The 10241-nt window shown below is 36.8% G+C and overlaps 1 protein-coding gene across 1 annotated transcript in view; it reads left to right on the forward strand.

The window, feature by feature from the left end:
- The first annotated feature begins 4722 nt into the window (after positions 1-4722).
- Positions 4723-10241, forward strand: part of LOC136852938 (heat shock cognate 71 kDa protein-like) — a 22163-nt gene continuing 16644 nt past the window's right edge. Inside the window, exon 1 of the mRNA XM_067127938.1 lies at positions 4723-4841. The gene's annotated coding sequence lies outside the window, so the exon portion shown is untranslated. The remainder of the gene's footprint in view (positions 4842-10241) is intronic.

The following is a 10241-nucleotide window of genomic DNA, read 5'->3' on the forward strand; positions in this document are numbered from 1 at the left end:
TTATTTTCGGTTGAGTAGCCATACGTGTTTTGATTACAGTTTAGTAGTAGTCAACTGTGGACCTGTGTATCACCTTGCGTGTGCAGTGACCCCGCTACATCATTTTGCAACGCCCTTTGAAGCAGGCTCCCATTGCGGCTCTTCACGCAATTCCCTGTCATTTGCTGCCTTCATCTTGTATTATAGGACCTTGCTTGGCTGTTCTGAATTACGCCACCATTCGTCTGACGTGTTATTCTTTTGAAAATAAAATTAATTAAGTTAACCCCCAGAGTTTACCTAATCAACCCCCTTTTGAAGTTGGCGTTCAGCCGTATTTTGATGTACATGTTTCTATCTGAACTTCTGACCTCAAGGCCAGAGTCCAGATTTTTACATTATCCAAGATAAGTTGTGTTTATCCCTAGTGTAAAAACTATCTTTTTATTTAAACTCTGAATCTTTCTACACCTTTTCCTCTTCAGGTAAGCGAGTAAGAGAATGTGACCCGCCGACCAATAGAAATTCATCACTCTAGCGACGTCATTTTTTACATGTTGTCATAAAAAGTGTTTATATCAATTTGTAATTTAGCCCTCACGACGCCAACAATAGGAGAGGAAACGGTCCGTCGACCGTAATTAAATGAAAGCAAACATGAACAATCTTTATTCCTGAAGTTTACCTGACGAGAAAATGAAGTATAGACAGCTTCAAAGTCTAAATAAAAAGTTGGTCAGTAAATAATGCCATTGAATTTAATAGAAATTGCAATATTATATATATATATATATATATATATATATATATATATATATATATATATATATATATATATAAATAATATAATACACAACTAACAATAAGCAAAGCAAATGTCTAGGAATTTCAAAAGGAACTTTCCTGGAGACTCATGAAGAGGTTCCTGGTGACGTTAAAATCTGATAGTAAACGAACATATGACTTTTCTTGTCTAATGAGGTGGACTGGATCCCCAAGAGTTCAAAATTCGAAAAGGGAGGGGAAACCAGTTTCTTTGGTTGAAAGATTTCAAAGCTCTCTTATCAACAAAGAATTTTCCAATTTGGTGCTGTGTGTTGGCGATTCAACAAAGGATTCCAAGTGGCACTGGTGAGCACAAACGAGACATGGCATCAGCAACTCAAAGGCTGACGGAAGTACAAATGCAACTGCAAATAATGTTCTGTGTGCTTGGCTGAGACTGCATTTCTTTGTTCTCGGTAACCTCATGATGTGCCAAATTAGGTATCTGGCTAAAATAATGAACCTCCAGCTCTGTGAAACAGGTAAATCTTCAAGACTAAACATCCATAATGATGCTATATGTTCTGGTCTGCCAATAAAACTTATTCTCCGGCTCTCCTTGCAAGACAGTACAAGCTAGAGGTGTGAAGTTTTTTTTTACCGGCTTTTACTGAGAAGGTAAATATACGGATTTGCACTTATATTGTTGTGAGAAGCCCCAAATGTTCAACAAAACAAGGATGTATGAATGTAAGCAGTGAACCACAGTCCAGGAGCACGTGGCTGTTCACCAGTGTTTTTCTCTGAAACACAAAAGCTGTGGTAAGGAAGGCTTTTCCATCCCTGACTGCAACTCATACTAATGGCATGTGTTGCATAATGGTATTGACTTTGCTCTAGCTGATCAGAACTGAACAAAAGTCATAGGAGTTGTACTGACAGCTGAGTAGTGCGTGGGCGTGCCATAATGACATTAACACATTCAGACAAAGAAAAGTACGGTATCTTGTTACTATAGTTGTGGCACAATGTCTGCTCGCGAAATCAGGAGAGATTTGGCCTATCTTGATACATCCACAACAAAGATTCAACTCCTTTAGATTTGTCCATCCTACATCCTAAGTAGGATAATTTTCCCTGTCTTCCTATGTCTACCTTGGCAAAAGCAACAGTGCATTTTTTTTTTGTTCTGAAACATGAAAGTTGTGACGAGCGAGGCTTTTCCATCCTTGATTGCACAACACACGAAGAAAGGTACTGACTTTCCTCTGGCTTAACAGAACTGAATGGAGGAGGTATCAGAAGCTGTAGTGGCACTCTAGTAGTGTGTGAGCGTGCCATGATGACATTAATGCATTCAAATAAAGAAAAGCATGGTGTCTATCACAATAATTGCAGTGACGTTTGCTTGTGCAGTCAAGAGAGAAATGTCCTGTCTCAAGGCACTAAAAGATCTAACTCCATTAGGTCTGTCCATCTTGCACCTTAAGCTCCATAATTTTCATATGTTTTCCCTGGCAAAAGCAACACTGCACTACAAAGGAATGTAAGTCAGCTACTGGAAATTTAACAGCAACCTGTGGCTATGGGTGGAGTGACTATGGAAGATGAACCTCTGCTGTCAAGCCCTTGCAATATGATCGGTATATGTGTTGTACTTATTCGCTACAGCTGATTTCTGGCATATGGCCAAATTAGCACAGGATCCATTAGTGGTACTCCACTAAAAAACTTGTCACAGGTTACTTAATGCCATGCATAATATTTGTGACAGCTATCCAGGGTAGCAGAGTCTCCTGGGACAAACCATCATGATGATTTTATGTTCCAAAGTGGAGTGGAAGGTCGTGTCCACTCTTTTCACAAGTTATCCAGTTATTTCCAGGTGAAGTAAAATGTATTTAAATCTTTGCAGGTGTGCCTTGGGTGTGTGAAGGTTAGTAACCTAAAGTTTCAATTACTACTGTCTAGCATCAGCAGCATATTACTAATTTACAGGTTCAATGGCCATTTCTAATTACCTACAGTAATACTCAGGCTGCCAATGGGGGGCTTGGTGATGCCCTTTCAACATATTAGCAACTGCATGTATCTGATCACACATAAATATCGTCCTGGTCATGAATTGTGACATGCCTTCGAAGGTTGGAATAACGACTTACAGCAGCTACACGGGTAGCATAGCATGTCAGGGTGTTTTGTTACAGGTACTGTCCTCAATGAAGCCACTGGATGTTTGCTGCGCTGTGTTATCCTCTAATTGGCCCATAGTGATGGTACTGTGCAGCTCTTTCTGTTTCTGGGTTTTGTACTAAGGCTCAGCTATCCTCTTTAAGTTTGCAACCATATTCTCCAAACCTGTGAAGTACTGCTTCATCAGATGGTAGCACCTATTCGTCTGCTTTGATTCTCAGCATGACCTGCTAGATCTAGCATGCAACTGGCTAAAGCGCAGCCTATATAGTGGCTGAGTTGCCAGAGGAAATCATTTGGATAGTTTCGGGGAGGCTGATTTTCTAGAGTGTGAGATGCTGTTTCCTGACAGGTAGATTTTCCGTGGCTAAGCATGTGGAATAAAGTGAGCTTGCATCACAATATTTTAGTTGTTACAATCAATTCTCTTTTTCGGGACACAAAGCATCGAAGGTGAAAACAAGCTGCAATCAAGGAGAAAGGTGTATCAAAGAAGAATGGTTTGTGGCAACTTACACGTGAGAAAAAGGGAGGGTAGCCATTATTAAATAAATACAAAAAACAATGTACACAAATAAAAAGCCAACACGAAAGAAAAGAAAAAATCATACAAGGGAAAAAGTCATCCGTAATTAAATCTCCTCCAGAGGGAACGGAGGAGCAATTGTTCAAATTTCCAGGACAGAATGAATAATCAACAGGTAGAGCAAGACCAACTGCCCGTCTATGATATGCTGAGTAGGGGTTGTAAGGACGAGAAATGTATGGAGTTAACGATCCGATGTAAAAAAAAAAAAAAAAAAAAAAAAAAAAAAAAAAAGTTGCACAGGTAAAATTCTGAATCCTGGTGGGTTGGTCAAACAGAGAGAATGAGTGAGAATAGAGCTATAAATAAGCGTTTGTAATTTGAAAAGCATAGAAGGGAAGTGAAAAGGAAGTGCACGGTTGATAATTGATACCCTGGAAGAAATGTTGAAGTAATTAAAATGCTGGAGGAGCAGAAGTGCGGCCATGAAGGGTGCAGTATAATTAAGGGGAATGGCAAGGCGATGACGAAATTTCAGTTAGGGTAAAAATGTCTTGTAAGATAGGGATTTACTTTGCATAGAGATTTACCCTTGAGTCAGCAGATATCTCGTAATATAGCAATATGGTTGCTTATGCTATCCTTAGGAACCGCTTCGTGGAATAAATAGAATTTTGTTGAAAAGGAAAAACACACAAAAAATATTTATATGATATATATATGTGTGTCCGTGTGTGTGTATTTTATAAACAGACAGACACACATATATATATAAATAAATAAATATATATATATATATATATATATATATATATATATATATATATATGTATATATACCATATATATATATATATACATATATATTATATATGTGTATATATATGTATATAAAATACACATATATATATATATATATATATATATATATATATATATATATATATATATATATATATATATATATATATATATATATATATATATATATATATATATATATATATATATATATATATATATATATATATATATATATATATATATATATAGATCTACTGCACATAAATCACTAAGAAGGAAGGAAATCGAGCTTATGCAAAATGTACATTCCATCTGCAAAACTGAGAGGAACACAACCGAGCTTCACATCATGACTTACAGGTATTTCTTCTCTCTCTCTCCGGCATCTTCACCAGTGAGTAAGCAAGTATCTTTAATATCGTTTTAACTTCTTAGCATAAAGCAAGGAAGGCCATCTCGCAGGGTTCCGCCAGTCACAACCACATTTCATCGGGGCTAACATCACTAGAAAGGCGCGGAACATTTCTGTATTTTATTTCTACGAGGATATGATCGCATTCCCTGGATAAAGCGAGGTAAGAATGAGTTTAGAATGTGCAGAAACTCGCGTGTTGTTTTCGTAATATGATAATTTATTTAGATGTAATCATCGCCTTTGATTTTGGATAGCGGCCAAAACCACAGCGACCCCCTAAAACTGTAATGTGCACAGACCAATTGCTAGAAAAATGTGATAGGGAGGACAAGATTTTCCAAGTCCCTTCGATCAACAATATTGTACAAGCAGAACAAGTCAAGATCCCCAAAATCTGAAATGACAGCGAGAAAACAGCAAGTCGGATTATTCTCGCAAAGATACCATGCACGAAAACCTACTCCGTTCCAATACAGTGAATACCCACCAAGAGTAGTTGTTTGATGACAACCATCTTGCACGCGCTAAAGTGTCTTCTAAGGGAGGGACACATGAAAGAGAATGGTGCTGAAATCTTTCTTCTTTCTCCCTAGTCGGTCATTTTTGATGAGGCAGACGAGGATGCCAGTCAAACTGTCAAGGGAAGGAGTAAGTGGATGCATTTTCCTTTTTAGACGAGGCCAAACTAGAATAGAAAAACGAATGGGGCGGCATTTTATCTGAGAAGGATGTCAAGATCTGACACTTCCACGTTCAATTTCAAAGAAGGTAATGTTTAGATACAATATATACAAAAGTGGTAAACGACGCAAAGAAGAATAAACAGCCCTACATAAATGAAGTCAAGATACAAAGGTTATAGATGTGCTGAGGAAGTGATGGTTTTCTGCAATACCCAAAATACGGTTATTGCCATCTGCACTTTTAGTTATAAAAAATGTACTACCATCTATGGTGACTGGCTAGAGAATGATATGACTACCCTAATACAGATGGTCACTGCATGAAAAAACTAAATTCTTATGAGACTATAACACACTACCTATAAGAAAAAAACTTGAAAAGTTATTCAAAAATACACTGGGGAGGAAAGCCTAAGATTACAATAAAAAAGGAAAACTTGGATATTCAAATTAAAGGAGGCTCTTCCGGCTTTTCGTCTCTTTCATCATCAGGCGACCTTTCTATTTTTCTTACTTTAATATTAACCCCTGTCGTTGGGAAGAAGAGACCTACATGAAGTGAACTCCCTCTGAATCGTTCGCTGGCTTAATCCGATAAACCGATTACACTCAAAAAGACAAATTACAAACAACCATAACATCTCGGTTTGTGTCAATAATCAGCTGAAGGTCTGGCAGGGTGCGAGCACTGCGCCGTCGCTTTTCTTTTTCTACCAAAATAAACGGAAATGCTCAAGAAATTGCTAGCCAGTAAATTATCCTGCTTCCTCTAAACAGGTTTACTTTATACTAGTTTCCTCTGTCAGCCAACCTCATACAATCAAATAATATATAAATATTAATCATTCTTTCCTCCATACACCATTCTCTCTCTCTCTCTCTCTCTCATACACACACATACATAAACAAATAAGGGGAAAATGCGCTACTGAATCTATTAAAAAAAAACAAGAAAATTAAAACCTTGTTTGTCTCGCAAAATTCATTTGTGTTCCGTATGCAACTGAAAGTGAAAATTATTATGAAGATAAGGACTGAGATAATTTCAAGTGTGAAAAATTACCTGTCTATTTCATATATTTGGATGTTTCTCTCTCTCTCTCTCTCTCTCTCTCTCTCTCTCTCTCTCTCTCTCTCTCTCTCTCTCTCTCTCTCTCACACACAATATATATATATATATATATATATATATATATATATATATATATATATATATATATATATATATATATATATATATATATATATATATATATATATATATATATATATATATATATATATATATATATATATATAGCAGTCACTTTTTCGATTTTCTTGGCTTATTGTAACCATTAATGCTCCTGCCAGGCCCTTGTGTCCCGTCACAAATAATGGTCATGACAGTTTATGTAAAAACCTGATCTGGCTTGCAATGTGTCACCAACCCAAGTGCTGACCTAACTCAACGCTAATGAGTGCGAATACGTAACTGACGCTGGCTTTAGGCATAGTTGTGACCAGCTACCACTCGCAGCCTGCTACGTTTCTCCAGTTCTGATTAAAATTAAAGTCGAAGTAAATCTAAAGCATTAGAGCAGCAAGTTCTGTTATCTTAACGGTAGAGACCAAGATTGCCACAGCTTGCAAAAAGGCTCAGTTCTGGAAGAGGGGGAGTGTACTGGACTTCACTTCTCGAGTGATGGAAAACTCTGCTCATAAAAATAGTGAAATGATTCAGTAAAACAGGGAAATCAGAGGATTCCACATTCCTGAAATGAATGTCAAGTACCAACGCACCGGAGAATATGAGGAACAGTCACGTTCTTTAAAGATGAGGAACCAACAAGACAGACTGAAGCAGAGGAAGGCGACGACGCTGCGATAACAATGAAATGATCTCCAGTTTGCGGAGAGAACTGCACCAGTAATCGCAGAGGGAGCCTATAATTCGCTTCTCCCGAAAGGAAGTGTGCAAGAAGCCTCCAAACTAGGAAAACAATACTTCATACGAGGGCAGGTCATTCTCACATAAAACTATACAGGACACACTAATTTCATCAAATAGGTCACACAGAAAGCTACCCTAAGCGAGAACTGAATAAGAAAATAAAACATGAGAAGAGCAAAATCTTACGCATCTGTATTGAGAAGGGCAGCAGAGTATTTGGAGTAGTTTTGAAATATTATGAAAAGAGAAGAAAGGAAAAGGAAAGGGAACCATATAAGCTCCACAGTGAACACCACTGGAGACATGGAACGGGCCATATGTGACGCCGAAAACTTAATTTTACCGAATAAATTATATATGGACATTGGAATTACTTCATCTTCTTGCATATGGATCTAAGGTTTTGTAGTGACAAGTGTATCCAAAAAGTGCGAAGAATTCGAGAAGATAAGAGGCATCGTGTCTTATTACAATTACACACACGCGCGCAGCACACACACACACACACACACACATATATATGTGTGTGTGTGTACATATGTATGTATGTGTTTTCTTAAACATCATAAAAATGAAAAGAGGAATGAAGAGAAACAGTTGTCCGAATTTTCAAAAATAATTTCACCTCGCTTCCTACTTTAACGCCTACGGCAATGATTAATAAAGGTTGTGCAACCAGAATAGCAACTTCTGTGGAAGTGTGTGTGTGTGTGTGTGTGTGTGTGTGTGTGTGTGTGAGAGAGAGAGAGAGAGAGAGAGAGAGAGAGAGAGAGAGAGAGAGAGAGAGAGAGATCCCAAATGGGCATGCGTCGTCACGCCTAAACCGTTGCAAGTGTTGCCTCATGTTCAGAGTGCGTGTACATGTAAATTACTAACCGTCGCATATGCAAGGGATACGCCTTTTTTAGTGTGTATCGGAACTTAACACACACAAACACACTTACTCTATGCATACACAAATATTATATATATATATATATATATATATATATATATATATATATATATATATATATATATATATATATATATATATATATATACATACAAACACACACACAATATAGGTATATGTGTGTGTGTGTACGGTACAGAAAAACATAAAAAGGCGTGAAAAACATCTGGCACAGAGTCATTAGCAAGACACTAATACGTCAAAGAATATGAAGTAAGTATACCAGTTAAGTATTTTTCATACACATACTATACACAAACTGACACAAGAAAAGATTGTCACATACGAAAAATACCTGAAAACCTAAGGAGAATTTTATAGTATATGATCGTTTAAAAAAAGAAAAAAAAAAACGGCTGTGCCCATACATGAATCATTCATTCATACACAGAACGGAAAGGAGTTAGCAAAAACATAGGCTTGTGTAGAAACAGACACCAACAGAAATGCGAAGATTTGCGACTGAGCTGGGTTTATTATCCTTAACAAACCCTAAAGTTTAATACCTATATCTAGTAACTGACGTAGGGTTAATGTTAACCACCAAATATGATACGAAAAAAGATAACGTACATTAAATACAAGTGTCCTAAAGCAAACAAAAATTTTAATGAATTTTCAGTGAGTAAGAAAAAGTTCTAATATTGATAGCTCATTTTTATGTGGGCAGTAAAGCATACAAAATTTTTTTCTCTCTTTCTTTATATATATATATATATATATATATATTATATATATATATATATATATATATATATATATATATACATATACTGTGTATGTATATATATATATACTATATATAATATATATATATATATATATATATATATATATATATATATATATATATATATATATTTTATATATATATATATATATATATATATATGTGTGTGTGTGTGTGTGTGTGTGTGTGTGTGTGTGTGAGAGGGAGGGATACATGTATTTTTCAACATCTATAGCTTCCCCCTACAATGGGTGACCATAGAAATGCAAAACAACTCTAACAGCCACATACCTATTTAAACTGTCATATCATAGACGAAACCCCTGTACAGTAAACTTATAGGAAAAGAAAGTTTCATCATCAGTATCCCAGTCAGCCCTATCTTTCTACGCACTTTTGCACTCCTGAATATTAAGCTTCTCTTTCCAATACTTCTTCCACCCAATCTCTCTAACCCTTATCAGTTCCTTCTTTTCTCACTCCCCCTAACACTTAAGTTATACACTTCTCACCAACCTAAAGGCAACCAATTGGTTCTTCGCCACGTAAAATAAGTCTAATCCTTCGGGCCAGCCCTAGGATAGCTGTTAATCAGCTCAGTGGTCTGGTTAAACTAAGGTATACTTAACTTCACCAACCTAATATTGTCCATTCTGTCCATATGAAAGAACTATCACAACATTATTCCAATCCATAATTTCACCCACAATAACCTCTCTACCTCTAACAGGTATCTCCCATTTCTCACTCTCGCAGTTCTTCTTATGCCGCATGTACTATGCACACGTTTCATCTCAGCAGCTCTGACCTTTTCTATTTCATTCATATTTAAAACCCGAACTCGACTTCTATTGTGGAGAGTCTGCTCAACAGTCCCTTGATGCATTCCCACCTTGACTTCCATAAACATCTGAAGTCTCCCCAATCTCCAGTGGTCAACAGTTAGAATCTCCAGGGAAGGAGGTAGTTGTTAGCATAGGGGAGGACTTCGACCTGGGCTATTTGTATCGGAATGGGACAAAGCGTGAGGTGAGGAATCTGCTCCACCCTATAATTAGCCAGATCCTCACTCCCACCTATTACGTGTGAAGAAGTTGGCAGATATCCTAATACCATTCATTCCCTCCTGTTGCGGCATCTTGTCTCAGCTGAATTCCTCAAACTCGTTTTTATTAACAGTGCCGATGGTATCAAAGTTTCCCTCCATGTCAACTCCTCCTTTATGAATGTTTTTGTCAACAGTGCTATCAAATACATAA

Source organism: Macrobrachium rosenbergii, chromosome 3 (genome assembly GCF_040412425.1).
Source record: "Macrobrachium rosenbergii isolate ZJJX-2024 chromosome 3, ASM4041242v1, whole genome shotgun sequence".
NCBI classification, from domain to species: Eukaryota; Metazoa; Arthropoda; class Malacostraca; order Decapoda; family Palaemonidae; genus Macrobrachium; species Macrobrachium rosenbergii.